General features: G+C 40.6%; 1 protein-coding gene across 8 annotated transcripts in view; it reads right to left on the bottom strand.

Annotated features, from left to right (window-relative positions):
- The window catches only part of POR (cytochrome p450 oxidoreductase), a 64594-nt gene that overhangs the window by 44573 nt on the left and 1230 nt on the right, over positions 1-18791 (bottom strand). For 2 of the 8 annotated variants that reach the window (XM_081133305.1, XM_081133310.1), the window contains exon 2: positions 13270-13361. The exons of the other annotated variants lie outside the window; for them this stretch is intronic. The gene's annotated coding sequence lies outside the window, so the exon portion shown is untranslated. The remainder of the gene's footprint in view (positions 1-13269; positions 13362-18791) is intronic. 8 annotated transcript variants of the gene reach the window in all.

Below are 18791 nucleotides of genomic sequence, written 5' to 3'. Positions count from 1 at the left end.
GTATTTTCCTTCATTTTTTTCAAAAGTAAGTATATTATACACATACATATACATACACTTATACAAAAAGCAATAAAATGTATTCTATTTTATAAAACATTTTTTCATGTTGCTTGAGGGTCCTTTATAGTGGCTGTTCAATAGTCCACTGATTTGATGTACTATTATTTACTTAATTACTTCCCTATTCTTCATTTTAATTATTTATTTTTAAAATGTTTTTATTGATTTCAGAGAGAGGAAAGGAGAGGAAGAGATAGAAACATTAATGGTAAGAGAGTCATCATCTGCTGCCTCCTGCACATCCTCTACTGGGGATTGAGCCTGCAACCCAGGCTTGTGCCCTGACAGGGAATCGAACCGTGACCTCCTGGTTCATAAGTCAACCCTCAACCACTGTGCCACACTGGCTGGGCACCTATTCTTCACTTATTGAAATATTTTTGATCACATAAATATATATGGAAACAAGGGAAAAAAGATGAGAAGTGCACAGCCTTGCTGTGCAAAAGTTCACAATCTAGTCAAGGAAATAGAAAAGACTGCAGTCGAATATGAGAAATGCAATAAAATCAAAGTGCTGTGGGGATAGAGAAGTGAGTAACCTGCCCCAAGAAAATGGGATAATACTCAACAGATGGGCAATGTTAGCAAGATTGTTTCCAGTTCCTCACTTTGTTAAATAAGAGTAGTAGTGGTTGCCCACTATAAGCAAGCACTGGACCTGGTGCTATTTGGGTGTACGTACGTTACTGTCTCAGCCGCCTCACACTGAAGTTACTATTATCGCCTAAATGATAAGCTCAATGCTCAGAGCAGTTTAAGTGGTTTACGTAAGGTGCTAAGTTGTGGAGCTTGAATTAAAATGTGTATCTGTTTCTGAAGTCCATTTTGATTTCCTCCCTAAGTAATATTAATAAAAGCATCTTTAAATAAAAAGCTTTTCTCCCTAAAATATTTCTTAAATTGTCAAATAGATTTGAATTTATATAATTCTTGATACATGTTAGCTTCAAATAGGATCAACCTCTAGCCAAGTTGATAAGGAAAAAAAGACATAAATTACCAATATAGGGAATAAAAGAGGGGACAGCATCGGAGTCTAGAGAGATTAATATGGTAATGTGGGAAATTACAAACTTAAATGATAACTTAGATGAAATGGACACCAGAGCTCACCCAAGAAAAATAGATAACCTGAAGAGTATAAAAGAAATCAAATTCAGTTAAAGCCTTCACCAAAAATGAATACCAGGAGCAGACAGCACTGGTAAATTCTATCGAACATTTAAGGAATAATACTAACTTTATACAGTATCCTTCAGAAAATAGATTTCCCAACTCATTTTATGAGGCTTGTGTTACCCTGATACCAAAACCAGGCAATGACAGTACCAAAAAAACCTACAGACCAACATGCCTTATAAACATAGATGCAAAAATCTAAAATATTAGCAAATTAAATCCAGCAATTTATAAAAAGAATACTATATCATGATCAAATGGAGTTTACTCCAGGAATACAGGTTAGTTCAATATTCGAACACAATGTAATTTACTCAAGAGGCTTAAAAAACACACACACATTTGATCATCTTAATAGATGGAGAAATAGCACCTAAAAAAATTCAACATCCATTCATGATGAAAACACCAGGTAAACCAGGAATAACAGGGAACTACTTCGACCTCATAAAGAGTCATGGACATGTTATTTCAGTAATAACAGTACTCACTTCTTTGGGCTATTGTGAGGATTAAATAAGCTGCATTTGTAAAGGTTTAGGGCAGCACCTAGCACAGAGTATATGCTGTAATAAATGTAGCTGTTACTATTAAAAATTCTGAATAATAAACAACAAAATTATTAAGTACCTGCAGCTATGCTATGAAAACGAACGAAAGAATTTATATGCATATATGCACAACCCAAGGACACGGACAATGGTGGGGAGAGGGACTGGGGATGGGGATGGGGATGGGGATGGGGATGGGGATGGGGATGGGGATGGGATGGGGATGGGATGGGGATGGGACGGGGTGGAACGAGTCATTGGGGAGAAAAAGGGACATCTGTAATATTTTAAACAAAAATAAAATTAAAAAAAAAAAAAAAGAAAGAAAACGAATGAACTACTGCTACATGCAATAGCATGGATGAGTCTCAACAGATGTAATGCTGAATGACAGCAGTCAAACAAGGAAGAGGATCAACCACAACAGTTTAACTTCAATTACAGACAAAAGTAATCCATGGTGACAGATGTCAGAATAGTGGTTATCTTTGGGGCAAGGGTCATGAGTAGGAGACAAAAGGGAAGCTTCTGGCATGCTGGACAATGTGTAGTACCTTGACCTGGTATTTACAGGGGAGATACAGGGGAGTTTATGTATGTAAAAATTCATGAAGCTGTACATTGAAGGTTTGTAAATTTACTGTACACAAGTTACTGCAAAATAAGTAAGTGTCCAAAACACAACAGCTTATGTGCTATAGCCCCAGTGACGTAAAAATAGCTATGTATGTATATGCATAAGATGATATGTAAAAGGATCATCACAAAAATATTACCTCAGGGGTGAGACTTTATTTTTTCCCCCAATTTATTTTTAATGTATTATTTATAGCTTTTAAAAATAATGAGCCTGGCTGGCGTGGCTCAGCGGTTGAACATCGACCAGGAGATCATGGTTTGATTCCCGGTCAGGGCACAAGTCCAGGTTTCAGGCTCGACCCCCAGCAGGGGACGTGCAGGAGGTAGCCAATCAATGACCCTCTCATCATTGATGTTTCTATCTCTCTCTCCCCATTTCCCTTCCTCTTTCTGAAATCAATAAAGACATATTTTAAAAATAAAAAATAACGAGCATGTGTTATTTACTTAATCAGAAAATATTCTTAAAGCTGTTTTCTTATGGAAAAAAAATCAAACACCTAGGCCCTCACATCCAGGGGTTCTCTTCTTGGAATGTGCCTCTCACTGGGCCCAGTGACATGTTCACTGCAGCACTGCTTGTTTCAGCCCCAAACTGGATGCTTACATTTTCAATTCCAAATTATAGAATGCTATGCAGTAGTTAAAAATAATTGGATGGGATTAATGGTATGTTAGACTGCCAAAACATACTAAATTTAAAAAGTTATATTCTCATTATGAAGCCATTAGTGAAATCAAAGGAAAATTATATATTTTTTCCAGAAAATGATCCAGGGGGATATGTACAATATAACTGATTTCCTCTAGAGAATATCTAGAATATGATTGGGTAGTGGGGATCTAAAGGGAACTTTGTGGGTCCTTTTACAATGAGACATCTGATAGTCATGTGTTACTTCAGAAACTAAAAATAAATATGTGGGCACTGTATTGCGTACTGTTGAAGAAGGGAGTTACAAATATGGAAAGAGAGAATGAGAAATGAACACTGTGGTGTTGTACTGAAATTGGAGATATCCATGTGCACAATGTTTTTTTAATATATATATTATATATGTGTGTGTGTGTGTGTGTGTATATATATACGACAGATCTAGGCATGTGTATACGTTTATATGTATTTCCTAGTTTTGTCTGCTGAGAGGGCCTAGAAGTAATGATATCCCAGGAACAAGGTCCCATCTAGCACCCAGATCTTAGTTTCTAAACCATTCTCCAAAGGAACCAGGGCTCCTTGGAGAAACGACTAACTCCAGAACTAGGGCAGGAAAAACAGTGAATGAATCTGAGGCCCTTGCTGTGCTAAAGAACAGGGAAGGGCTCGAATAACGATGGGACATGTCCAAAGCATATAGAAATTTATAGGGATGGGGGGTTGTCCCACTGGCCAAATCTGGGGCAATTTGAACATAAAAGACTATAGTGACAGATTATAACCCACAGGATAAAAGAATAACCTATGAGTCAACACTGATATAAGTATATAAATTAATAAATACATGGGGGAAAAGAGAAAGTTCTTCCTTACAGAAGAATGCCAACTAATAAATGTAGAAGAAATGAAAGACAGAAAATCACTAATCAGCAACCACCATAGTAATAACTGTTTCAGACAAGAATCATGAATGCTAAAACTTGTGGGTAAAAGTTTGATGAGAAACTTATTGATTACATAGCGGAAAATAGAATTTCATAATGGAGAACCTGGCTGACAACATCATAACCAAGGGATCAAAGTTAACAGCTCCAATATTAGGAAAAAGTGACATCACCAGCCACCTGATATGGTGTTTTAAGTACACAATACCATTTCTGTGATATTCCGCCCAAAATACATAACCTGAATCTTATGAAGAAACATCAGACAAATCCAAACTGAGGGACATTCTACAAAGAAATGGCATGACTTTTTGAAAAATGTCAGGGTCATGAAAGACAAAAAGACTGAGGAACCAGTCCACATCAAAGGAAACTAAATGCAATCTTGGATGAGGGAAAAAAAAAAAAAAGATTTTTCTTTTGTTATAAGACATCAGTGGCAAAAACTTGAATAAACTCTACAGTTAGACAATAGAGTATTTTCAATGTTCATTTCTTGATATTATTGTATTATGGTTACATAAGAAAATATCCTTGATTTTTAGAAAATAAGCACTGAAGTACTTAGGGGTAAATGAGCACCATATTGGAAACTTATTCTCAAGTAGGTCAAGAAAAAAATGTTTCAAAACATGTATAGACAGAGAAAATGATAAAGCAAACATGGTAAAATGTTAATATTTGGAAATTTTAAGTGAAGAGTACTCAAGAATTCTTTGGACTATTTTGACAACTTTTTATTTTCAATTTTTCAGATTTTAAAAATTAAATTTATTGGGGTGACATTGGTTAATAAAATTATATAGGTGTCACCCTATGGTGTGACTCAGCTGGAGCATCGTCCTGTACACCGAAAGGTGATGGGTTCAATTCCTGGTCAGGGCACAAACCCAGGTTGTGGGTTCAATAGCCAGTTGGGGTGCAAATGGGAAGCAACCAATCAATGTTTCTCTCCCACATCGATGTTTTTGTCTCTCTCTCTTCCCCCCTCCCTCTCTCTAAAATCAATAACAACATATCCTCTGGTGAGGATTAAAAAAAATTATATAGGTTTCCAGTGTACAATTTTATAATATATCATCTGTACATTGTATTGTGGGCTCACCACCCCAAGTATACTACATATAATTTTGTCCTGCTTTTTTCATTTATTAAATTGTAAACATTATAAATTCTCAAATGTCATTCCAGTCTATAAATACAGAGTCGTTCTTCCACTGTTACAAATAATGCCATGATAAACATGATGAATGATATTTTTTCAAATCTTTGTGCACCTCTGATTATTTCCTTAAAATAGAGCTTCTGAGCTTATCTTAGAAATATTTCTGAATCAACAAAAATAAATATATTTTTAAGTCTCTTGATTTACTGTCAAATTATTTTCCAAAAAGCAATTTATTTTCAACATTTCTCTGCAGCTCTCCCTCTGTAAGGCCTATTGCTAACCCAGAGAGAAGGGAGCAACTCTAAAAAGCACAGTGCTCAAAGAAGCCTGTGAGGGAAACAAGAAAAACAAATTAAATGTAAGAACCAACAAACACTTGAGGAAGGCCATGACACCTGTGCCCCAGAAGCGCTGGCAAACAGAAGAAACCAGAGAGATGCATGTGCAGACCAGACAGGCCCTCTCAGCAATCGAAACCATTTCCAATAAATAAGACCTACTAGGGAATATTTGAGATCTTGATCCCCAGCATATGTCAGCAGTTTGGTTCAAATAAACTCTTAGAGAAATTGTCTAAGGTCTGGATGTTTCTTATATCAACAGTTGCTTCTATATCACATGGAAGCTTGACTGGGGCAGGGGACTTCTTGCTCATCCCTATGTCCACAGTGCCCTGGAACATAGGGATATATTTCAATCAATTTTTTTGACTGACCAAATCATTTCCTCCCTGAAACAGCCCTATGTCTAGATTTTCAGTTATTTAAGACAATGTATTTTCTCTTAAGTCAGTTTGAACAGTCAATGAAAAGTCCAAACTTAAAGAAAAATTTTATGAGTTTATTTGAGCCAAACTGAGGACGTGCCCAGAAGTGAGACCTCAAGGGATTGGAAAAATGCTCTGAAAAATGGCAGCTTTGCAGTTCTCTTTAGATATTTAGAATCAAACGAGAAAATGTAAGGAAGGTTATATGAAATCCATAGGTGGTAGATTAAGAAAGCAAGAAGAGAGGAAATCTCTACATTACTTTATATATTTTTTGAATTTATTTAATTATTATTTTTAATCCTCATCTGAAGATATTTTTTCCATTGCTTTTCAGAGAGAGTGGAAGGGAGGGAGAGAGAGAAATAGAAACATGGATGTGAAAGAGACACATCGATTGGTTGCCTCCCGCACGTACCTGGACCCGGGCCAGGGATAGAGCCTGCAACCAAAGTATGTGCCCTTGGCCAGAATCGAACCTGGGACCCTTCAGTCTACAGACTGATGCTCTAACCACTCAGAAAACTGGCTAGGGCTCTAGATTACCTTTCAGATAAAAAGTAAAATAAGAGATACATACTTCTTTTACATTGGTGGGTACAGGATCGTTAACATTTAACACAGTAGAGGCGGTATGCAGGGCAACAAATGTACATTATCCTCGTTGCATAAGAACAATGGACAGGGCTCTCTTCAAGTAGAGATTAATTTTTTACTAATGAAGCTACAGGCCTGGGACTTTACCCCTCACCATGATCTGCCCAGTAGGAATTTAGAATCAGATCACCCTGTGTGGTTACTTTCGGCCACTGAGCTTGTCAGGCCTGCCTTGTAGCCCCTTTTTTGTTCATAGAGCTGTATTTTCCGTTGCTTACAACCAAAAGATTCTTAACTGGTAAGAGGGAGGTTAGGGAGATTAGAATAAAGAATCTCAGAGAAGCAAAAGGGGTTTAGATTACGAGGGACTAGAAAGAAATGTCCCTGGCAGTGGGGGACGAGCAGGGGTCCCACACTTGATGGCAATGCCCCAAGGAGATGACAAGGTCCCAGAGGGGCAGAGTGGTGACCCAGGGAGGAGGCTGCCTGGCTGGGGTAGGGAGAGATCCCAGCAGCAAAAAATAAATCATTCTGTAAGTGAAGCACAAAAATCAGCACACAGCACCCAGATCTGAAAGGAACATGTGAGCAACAACAGCCATCACTGTAGAGGTCACTACAGGCAGATGACTGAGGGACCCCAAAATGTGGCACTGCAAGAGGCCACATAACCTTGTCATGACTCCTAGGAAGCTCCAAGAATGACTGCAGTAGCTTTCCTGACAACTTGGAGCATGACATGAGAAATTAAGTTGGTTTGTAGAAAATCATTTTTCTCTATACCTGGCTTTGTGGACTGAGATTCAGATCAGCTAACTAAATAAGAGTGATAAATAGCTTGCTTGAGGTGGAATTAAGCTTCAAAGACTGAAGAGAAGGTGAGCAGGGAAGTGGGGGTTGGGGGAAGACCCTCTGTGGTATAAAGTGGGGAAAGTGTGCAGTGGGAGGTGCTGGCCTAGGGTTGCAACCACACACCAACCTGAGGACCACAGCTTGGGGACATAGAGGTTTACCGCTTAGCTCTCCACGTGCTGTGAGTCAGACACTCATTACCTGCTCCTTAGTCCCCTGAGCCCTCCTCAGTGTGATGGCTGGAGGGGAGATTGTCAGGGCAGTAGGTGACATAGAAAGTAAAAATCAGAGTCCTGGAAAACACATTTCAGTAATCATTTACACATGATTCTCTTTAAATCACATTTACACACACGCATGTACACGAATCTTGAAATCTCTGTGCCTCAGTTTCTTCATCTATAAAACAGGGATAATACTATAATGGGGATAATACTATCTACCTCATAGGGGCTGCTGCTGGACTTATAGATGTGCCCAGTGTGTGACACCTGAATAAGGAAAAAAGTTAACTATTATTCTGTTTTGTACCTAGTGTACTGGGGATGCTCATACTAGGACAATGCAGGTAAGTGGCAGAGTATTTCAGCTCTGCCCCGTGGAAGCTCCTGATCTCTTTAAGAGTTTAGAGAAATATGATCTGATGAAATCCAAAAGCTCTGGAGAAACCCAACCTTTATGAAGTGAAGTAAGGGTTTGGGTTCCGAAGTCCAGAACTCTCAGAATCTGTCCAATCCTGCCATTCATGGAACCTGAATGAGTTAGAACTGAAAGGACCAGCACCCCTCCCTCAGCCACTGCCCCTGGCCATCAGGAGCATGTTGAGTTTGAATGCACTGCCTGTCAGTCATTCTTGATCAGCTCACCTTGACTTTCAACAGACAAACCATAATTTACATCTAGGTCAGGTCACTTTATAGTTGATACAATATAAGTCCCTCTCACTAAAGTGGTGGAGGGCAGGGAGTGGACAAAGGCCCCAGAAGGGAGACAAAAGAAGACAATGCCAGACAAAGGTCAGGCACAGTAGAGTGCTCAGAGGTCTGAAATAAGTGTAAAGGGTGCAGCAATAGCTGCTCTGGCCTTTAAGAACATAATAGCTTGGGACTCTGAAATCTTGCTAAACCCCACTGCCCCCATCCCCATTTTTTTCTACCATCATTAGACACATCAGCTCAGTCACTGCAAACTTCCACTGGCCAGAACGGAAAAATGATGACACTTTATCCAACTTCACCTGTTTGCTCTGGTGTGAAGAGTAGCCTGTACTTGTTCTGAACAATTTTGGTAGGGTTATTAAAAACACACAACAATGTAAACAAGTCAGTAACAATCAGATGCCACGGTGATAGAGGACTGTCCTGTAGTGTCTATAAAAGCATCCACAATGATTATACCCCATTTACAAGATTGTGCATCAGCACTAAACCATTAGCTGATGACAGTTTCATACTGCCCTGACCACGTTCTCTTAGGGAGTGGAAGACAAACTCCTCTGAGGTTGGCCTGATATTATACCATGCTGTTACTTGGGTACACTAGGTCACACAAGGTGCTCCAGACACTGACAGACCCTGTAATACTTCCTCTGACAGACACTGCCAGGAGAGCTGCATACTTGGCTGCAGTGAGCTGTGGGGATACAGCTGGGTTACGAGAACCATGGCACCACTGCACCTGCTATGGCTTTCTGTTAGAAAAGACACCCACTACATCAAATAGTACACCTGTGTGAGGGATAATGAGGACAGTTCTCTAGGTCACAAGACTGGGAAAAGGTGTCCTCCTCTGAGCACCAACCCACACCAAGTGCCTTAACGCACTTATGCAATGTCTTGTGTAGGCAAGGTGACTGCTTGGTGCTTGGCCTCTATAAGGGGACTAGGTAGTTCAAGCAGTTTCTTCCTTGTGACTTCACCACCTCAACAGGTAACTTCTAAGGTTGCTGTGATGGGTAGAAGACTGTGGGAGGGCTTAATGCTTAAATGCTTCAGGCCAGAAGTAACACACTACTTCCTCTCAGAGGCCATTACCAGAAGTTAACTTCAAGAGGGATTAGGAGATGTGCGGGAGCACAGAAATATGCAGTGAGCAGCAGGTGCGTCTGCCACAAGTGTGTAGAGCTTGTGCAAGGTGATGGGGAGCCAGTGGCAGAACTAGTGGGAGTCTAACTGCTCAAGGACTCATGACCTGTAAACTGGATTTTTTAAAATGGAGATATAATTCACTTACCATAAAAGTCACCATTGTAAAATGTACAATTTAGTGGTATTCAGAACATTCACCCATTGTGCAACCATCACGGCCAATCCCAGGACAGTTTCATCACACCAAAAAGAAATCTCATGCCCATCATCAGTCACTCCCCATTCCTGACTTGTCTTTCCCTTCTTGCTCTGGACATTATGAAAGAGCCTCTAGCGGCCCCACACTATCCTTAACCCTGGGTCCCATTCTCCCCACCCCCATCATTTTCTATTTGTCTCATCTATTTTTTCCCCTAAATAAATACTAGTTGTAACAATAATTAACATAATTAAGCATGTACACTATTACATTCTATGATTTCATTTCATCCCTACAATCGCCCTCTGAGGTATAGGAGCTGTAATTATCACAGGGGTTAAAGTCCGTGCCCAAAGTCAGGGAATTGAAACGTGGTAGAAGCAGGATTCAAATCCAGACTAACTGGCAACAGAGCCACTCTGTCATCCACTGGCATGGCCTTGGTAACCTTTTTAGAACAAGGCAAAGTTACAGACAGAAGTTGCTTCCTGAATGACCTGGGATTCATTCTGCAGTTGACATCCCGGCTGTAACATCAGGTGACAGTATTACTCAAAATTAAATAACCCCTAGAGACATGGTAGAAGCTGGTGTCTGGCAAGAGCTATCCTGTATTTCTGTTCCCCTAGTGTTCAAGAGGCCTGGCCTAACAGGGTGCTCAATACATATATTTGCTCAATGACTGAATGAACAAAATCTCCCAAACCATAGTCATCGCTCCACACATGATGGTACAGCATGCTGGCCATTTAGCCATGAGTATTTGAACAGAACTGGTGCTTCCTTCTGAGAACTCTTGGCTCTGCTTAAAGTCACCCACTAAGGGGCAAGAAGCAAAGCCAGGCTTTTCAATTTTCACAGCAAAATGGTAGGACACTACTCATGAGATGTGCTTAAAAAAACCCTCAGGACCTCCACTATGGATTGTCTGCCTCCTACCTCTGGCAAAGGGTCTCACCCTACTCATTCTCCCAGATTCTCCTGCTTTACCTCTGATAATAAAATACACCCCTCTGAGTCTATTCTCTTGTTCCCATCCCCTAAAGATCTGCCCTTACTATTATACTAGAGCCTGAAGTTCTCTGCCTTTACCCAAATGGGTCCCAGGGAGGAATGGCTCCCTGTAGGTCATGCTCTTCTGTTCCTTAGAACACCCCCTCCAACCCTGCACCTAAGCCATCATCATCCTGTTGGTCTTGTCCACACACAATTGCAGTCCCAGCATCTCAAAGAGGGCTGGTACACAAGAGGTGCTCTACAAACGCTTGCTCAGTACAGAGGCTGCTGCCACTGCCTCATTCAATGAACCTTATTTGAAAACCCAGGGAAAAGTGCTTCCTGTGATAAACTGATCTGCTTCCTTTTTTTCAATAATGTTTGCTGTGCAATCACATCTTTTTTTGCCTTGCCTTGCCTTGCAGGCAGCTCTGAGCTGAGTTTTGTGCTCAATCACAATAGCTTCCCTTTTCTGTTTTTTGGGACAATTACCTGCCTCCCAGGGTCCTTCTCTCAATTACTAGTTCTTTCCATGGTTTTAATTTTGCTGAGAAGAGTGTGGGCCTTGAAATTCAACAAACTTAAAACCCAGTTGAGCCTGGCTGGGCGTGGCTCAGTGGTTGAGCATCAACCTAGGATCCAGGTGACTGGGGTTCGATTCCTGGTCAGGGCACACGCCCAGGTTGTGGGCTCAATCCCCAGCAGGGGGCATGCAGGAGGCAGCCGATCAATGACTCTCTCATCATTGGTGTTTCTATCTCTCTCTCTCCCTCTCCTTTCCTCTCTCTGAAATCAATAAAGATATATTTAAAACAAACCAAAACAAAATAAAACAAAAAAAACACCCAGTTGAGCCATGGAAGAACATGGGCTTATAGGTAGACAGACCTTGGTTCAAAACCCAAATATGCCACCTACAAACCATGGGGCCCTTTACTTATCACTCAGCCTCAGTCCCCTCGTTGGCCATCCTCACAGTTATGATCATCACATGAGACATAAAACACACAGACAGGACCTGACTTACAACACACACTCAAAGGTTAAATTAGATCCCTTTCATTCATTTCCTTAGAATTTTTAAAATAAACAAATTTATTCATGTTTTTGGCATCCCAGTAACTGACCTAGAAATATCCAGAAAGAATTAGACTACTATGGGATGGGGTACCCAAGTTCTTTCTCTTCTTAATGGGATGGGGTATCCAAGTTCTTTCTCTTCTTAATGGGATGGGGTACCCAAGTTCTTTCTCTTCTTAATGATTAATTATTGAATTATTAAATAAACTATCAATTGCAGGGGGAACTTGAAACTTTTAAAATGTTATACCTATATGGAAAACTAAAATCCTACAAAAAGTTCATGTGGCACCTTAGAATCATCTTGAAAAATACAGAGCAGACTCAATATTGATGGTCAATATGCAAGAGAAATCTTAGCAGTACACTTGGAAGAGAGAAGCCATAATCACTCATTCCTCCATTTATTCCTCCATTCACCCAGTCAGTATTTATTGAATGCCTACCTTTACACCAGGCACTGTTGCATGCTCTGGCTTATACTCATGGAAATGATGGGGAAGGTTCCCTGTCCTCACAGAATTCACATTCTACTCCAAGCATACTGCTATTAGGCAAAGGGGGATTTAGACTCCTTTTATTATAAGCCACTTCCATATCCTTTTTGGAAGAAGATGGAAAGGGAAGAAAAACACAAAACAATAAGACAGAGAGCAATTGTAAATTCTTGAGCAAAGGAGGAGTGATAAAAATAGGGCTGTGAGATCAATCTAGCAATGGTACCATGGGCAGATCTTAAGAAGAGGTGGGGAGGAGCGAGGAGGAGGAATTGAGGACTCAGGAGGCCGCTTAGGGGTCTAGCACAACCAGGAAATGACAAGGGGCTACAATAAGACCACGGCAGTAGAAAGAGATTCAAAGACAAAAAACTGACAGGACAGCATGGTGGTGGAAATCCAGAAGGAAAACAGGAAAAAGGAACAGATGACATTTGTCCTTAAAGCTTTAGAGACCTGGAAGATAGTGAGGTCACTAACAGGGATAGAGACCTTGCTGGTGGGGTTTCCAGGTAGGTCATGGGCTTTTTCATCTCTGTTGTCATGCTAAATGACCTTTTAGAGTTTGCAAGTTATATTACATAAGGGACTACATGCAACATGTCCACATAACACTGTGTGGTTTCTTCAATAGTTGCAACAATTACGACTGAAACCAACAAATGCTTTTCCTCACAAGACCACAAATCCCTGACAACATGCCTGAAATGTGTTCCAACCTAAACCCCACCCCTGAAAGTCCTGAGCACAACTGGCTAATACATTCTCCTGTGTATTCAAGAACCATCACCCTTGTTTGCAGTGTTGAAAACTGACCCCAAATGACCTACAGATACAGAATGAACATATCTGGGTTTAGAGAAGGTGAGCACAAGTTCATGTTTTCCTACCCAGCCCTCAAACCTTTGTACAGACCCAGCCTACCCAACGCAATGATGATGTGTGTGTGTTTGTGAGGATCGAAGTACTGCAAGATCACAGTGCTCTTACCTAAGCACCAAAGGAAGAGGGAACGTGCAACGCTGAGCCTGGCAAACCGGGTGGGGTGGGCAGGACCACAGGAAAAGGCACTAAAGATAAAGCTAGGGGAGATTAAAAAAAATGACTAAACATAATTCATAAATTTCACCTGAAGTGAATTATGTAAGTCCCACATCAGAGGGGCACACCCCACAGAGTCCATTTCCCCTTGTTATTAACCAGGTAGACAAAAGCCAACTATTTCCATTCTATTTTCCTACCACATGATGTCTCCTAAAGAATCCAATTCTCGGAAAAACACTCCACAGCTGATGGCACTATAGTCTGACCCATCATTATATTCTAGTTTAGTCTTGAAACTGATTAATTTCTAGGAGCATCTGTACATTCTCTCAGCTATGTACAGACACTGTGCAAAGGATATTATTAGAATGCCTCACGCCCAGCACCCCAATTAAAGGATAATTCTTATATCTCCCCCCAACCTAGTCTCTTTATAAGTGAAATAAATAAGCCCCCCACATCAGCAGATTTTTCCACAAGCCACTCAGAAGGACCAGGTCCCCCAGATGCTTTGTTCAAAACACACCCAAGTGTTAACCAAGTTGTCACACCAACCAGCATCAGGCATAACAGAGGCTGATGAACCTGTCTCTGGTGGAGCCAACCAACAGGAGCCACCAGCCTTCAGAGAGCCACGGTTTGCTCTGACAGGTGTGGCTCAGTTGGTTGAGTGTACCAAAAGGTTGCAGGTTCGATTCCCAGTCAGGGCACATGCCTGGGTTTGGGGCTTGATCCCCAGTAGAGGGTGTGCAGGAGGCAACCGATCAATGACTCTCTCTCATTGACGTTTCTATCTCTTCCTTTCCCTTCCTCTCTCTGAAATTAATAAAAATGTTTTTAAAAAAAGATACTTTAAAAAAACGTATTAAAAAAAATTTAAAGAGCCATGGTTTGCCCATGGGACTCCTCAGCCACCTTGACACACACACACACACACACACACACACACACAAATACACTAACAGATATACAATTAATGTAAACATCTCATTTGGGGAGGCAGGGAGGGGAAGGACAAAAACTTTCAGGATGTGGAGCTCTAAAATGGTTATGATACAGATTCAGAGAGTTAGATTCCCAAATGATGAATTCACCCAGAGAGAAAGACATTGAGCTCTTAAGAAGAAACTCTGAAAACCCAATACAAGAAAACACTTCTGTGCCAGTCACATCACTGACCTATTTAAAAGCCTTCCCATCACTTAGCATGGTTCACAGCCACCTTCAGATAAGCCCTAATCACTCCAACCCTCATGCAAACTACATCCTACACCCTCCAGAGGGGGTATGCCTTGGTGGGCTCCCTACCTTCCTTCCAAGACCCGACTCAAATGTCACCTCTTGTGGAGCCTTGCGAGACTCCCCCCACATAAAGGCAGCTTGTCCTGAGTGCTCCCCAGCACACACCAGCCTCAGCACCAAGGGTAAGTGCCTCACATGCATTACCTCAAGAATGAACTCGACACGCTCTGCTATAATTGTTTACTCTATGTTTGTTCCCCTTCCCAGAAGAGTTCTCAAGTGCCTGAACCAGGCCCTAAACATAGAAGCTTAGAATTCAAAGGCCAAATATGTCTTTTTAAGTGTCATTCCACAGGAGTAGAAACACTGCCAAGGGAGCATTACTGCAGAAGTATGTATAAACATCTCTTGAGATGTTCCAGGGAAGAAGGTGGAACAGGCCTTCACCCCCCCCTTCATGGATGAAGAAAGTACGGCCTGGCGTGGGCCACTGCCTGTATAAGCCGCTGAGCTGCCTCTGACTCAGGAGCTTCTCTCTACCTGCCCAGTGAGTCTAAGTTTCTATCAAATGCCAGATAATAGAACTGTACAGAAAAATGAATTTTGTTCTGCAGCCCATATAATAAAAATCATAATGAAGAACTGGCATCATCTATCTCTCTATCAGATACTCATTTATGTTTCTTACACTATAATGAGCTGTACAGTGAAACATACAAGAAAGACATGCTTACTTGTGCTTTGCAGTATTGCAAGTGAAGAGGAATAATCATGTTATTAGGAAATTTTCCTTCCACCAAAGCAATCAAACAAAAGAGAACAATCCTCGCCTGGTCAGCTTGGCTCAGTGGTTGAGCATCGACCTATGGTCCAGGAGACCCCAGTTTGATTAATGGTCAGGGAACATGTCCAAGTTGGGGGCTCAATCCCCTGTAGGGGGGAGTGCAGGAGGCAGCCTATCAATGATTTTCTCATCATTAATGTTTCTATCTCTCTCTCCCCCCTCCCTTCCTCTCTCAACAGAAAAACATTTTAAAAAAACACACAAACAAACAAACTCAATCCTTTTCAGTCAAAAAATGTGATACAGCACAAAAAGAGGAGTGAAGACTCTGGAAGATGGCCCTAGCTGAGGCCTCAGCTTCACCCTCACAGCCTTGAGCAAGTGATTTCATTGCTGAGATTCCTCCCCAGCTATAAAGTGGGCAAGGAAACACCAGCTTTTTGGGGTCATCAGAAGAACTTAAAATATATACATGTTCGTACACACAGGTGTAATATAAACTTAGTACAGAGTCTGGCATAAATTTTTCTGAAGTAAAAGCATCTCTTTTACTCTCAGCTGGCCTTAGAATTATGAATTTTAAAATGATGAGTCTCTGTTGGTGGGAACATAACAAGGTATCATTTTTGGAGGGGAGTTTGGCAATATCTATTGACATTTAAAGTCACACCATTTCTACAAACACGCTCCTCTCTCTCTTTCTCCCTCTCGTATGTATTATTTTTCTCCACAGAAAAAGTCTCAGTGTGAGGCTAAGAAGGACATTCACTGTCTATACTGCATATTTTTATGACAGTCTTTTTTTAAATAATGAGCACCTAAAATTTTTTGTAAACAGAAAAAATACATTTTTATAAAAAGTAACTTCTCAATTTCATTTCTTCTAATTTTAATTTTTAAATGAATCTCACATATAATAAAAAGCTAAATCCCAAATTATCACCATTTGACAAACCATGTTTGTTATTTGTCTCCCCTACCACTAAATGATCAGATCTACAGGGGATTTGTCTGTTTTGGTCACTGCTATAGTCCTGACACCTCAAATACTGCCTGGCAAATAGTTAATATTTGTTAAATGAATACACTCTTAAAAGCTCACAAACATGTCCCAACTCTTCCAGTTTTAAGAATTCATTATGCAAAAGTATTTGCCCAATTGCACAAGATAAAGAACAAGACTTCTCATTCAGAATTCATAATAGCAAAATGCTACAAACCACATAAATTTTTTTTCAATACTGGTTACTAGAATATTGTCATTTTAAAAGAAAATGACAGAGGTTTTAAAAAAAAGAATGAATTGGATCTCTACAAAGCAATATAGAAAGACCTCATGTGAAGTGACAAACAGCAAGCCTAAGAACAGTATGACTAGTTTAATCTAAGTTTTGTATTTAATATTAAAACAGTACCCTGAGGCCAATGTCTGCTACTTCCAATGCTGGCAGTTTCTGATTGTGGCGCACACCAGATGCTGTTGAATAACACCATGGCTTCATCAGAGGATGTGGGATTGTAGGACCTCTAGGTGATGAAGTTGTTTTAGTAAACCCATTAAAAAAATTAAAATAGTAAAAAATTTCTGTTGTTTTAAGTTAAAAAAATTTAAAGAATAAGCATTTTAAAAATTATGATGTCTTTAATCCTCACCCTAGGCTATTTTTTCCAATGCTTTTCAGAGTGAGAAAGAGAGAGGAAGGAACATCCATGTGAGAGAGCTGCATCAGGGTTGGTTGCCTCCCACATGCACCCCGACTGGGGTCAGGGATGGAGCCTGCAACAGAGGTACGTGCCCTTGGTAGAAATTTAACCTGGCACCCTTCAGTCCATGGGCAGGTGCTCTAAACAATGAGCAAGACCGGCTAGAGAAACAACAAATATTTTTGTATGTGAAGAAAAATATCTGGAGAATATATACTACACTACTGAGATTTTTTTTTTAACTCAGTGAAAGGCTATGAGGGATGTTCACTATCTATAGTGCATATTTCTGTAATAGTTTTTAAAATATTGGACTTAATATTTTTGTAAACAGAAAAAAATAGTTTTATGAAAACAGTCATTTCTCCATTTCACTGTTTTCTGATTTTAACTTTCAAATGAATCAGACATATAAATCCCAAAGCACTAAACTGAGGCCCACGGGTCTGGGATGGTTTGCCAAAAGAAACTCAGAGCTGGAACTCAGGTTCTCTGACTCTCGATCCAGTGCTCTGCTCTTTCCTAAAGCACAGGAAGTGAAGATACCGCAGGGACAGCTGGATTCTCTGGAACCATTAAAGGTCTTATGACTATTCAGAAGCTTCTATCAGGGAGAAAAAAAGAAGTTGCTTAAGAGCTAAATTCTTATTAACTTAAAATGTTCCACGGGTTTAACAAGTAAATGTTCTGGATTTGCCATGAAGTTCTCATTTCACACAGTCTATCTCCTAAGTACACATGGACTTACTCAGATGCTAATTTTCAAAGAGGATCAACCCAGTCATTGGCAGGTCCTAAAATTTCAGGTTCCTCAAGCAACTGACATCTCCTGTGGCAGATTATAAACTCATACCACCCAGGGATAAATTTACCTGCCTGATTGGCTGCAGTCTGCTGGCTGCAGTCAATGCAGGTATTTCCAGGTCCTGAAGTACATCCCTGGGGTTCCTTTCATCTCAAACCTACCTGTCCTTTTTTTTCAAGTGCTAGACATGAAGAATTTCAGAGAGTTAAGACCACTCTGAAGTTTTCAACACCACAACACAACTGAAAGCTAATATTCCATTCTCTGAAATGCAAACCTGCTTTTTGGACACTTGAGACAATGATTAAGCTATGTGCCCAATGAAACAGCTTCCTACATCAAGAGTATAAGAAGCTCAAGAACTGACCACTCTCTCAAAAGGAAAATAAGAACTCCTTAGAGGGACACAAAGAAAAGACAGTGATCTCATCTGGGGTTTCTCTTTTACTAAGACTTTTGGACTGTTTCCCTGATCAAGCCAACCCCACAACCATTCAGAGGAGATGTGTGTAGGCAGAACTTGTGAGTGGTTAATGAATCAATGGCTTCTCCCCAAACAACAGGAATTACAGCATTGCACAGGGAGGACAATGGATCCCAGAGGGTTAGTTAATTGCTCAGCTTAAAGGAACTTAACCATTCTCAATGTCACCCTCCCTCCAAGACCCTCTCTTTTGATCCACAGAACCTCAATCCTGTGGTGGCAGCAGGGTGGGCTGTATCACTGTCTGTGCTACTCAGAAGGAAACAGAAGCTCAAAAAGTGAAGCGTCCTACCAAGGTGCCAAGGTTCAGACCCAGGACCATACACTCCAGCATTGTCTCCCTTGGTGCTAGCACTACTCTCTAGCTTGGCCAACCTCAGAGGGAAGGCTGCATTTTGGGGGTCCAACGGAGGAGACAGTCACGTTCATTAAGTGGCCCCAATTTCCTC

The sequence above is a fragment of the Miniopterus schreibersii genome (genome assembly GCF_964146895.1).
Source record: "Miniopterus schreibersii genome assembly, chromosome: 3".
Lineage (NCBI taxonomy): Eukaryota > Metazoa > Chordata > Mammalia > Chiroptera > Miniopteridae > Miniopterus > Miniopterus schreibersii.
This window is presented reverse-complemented; position numbering and strand designations above follow the sequence as displayed.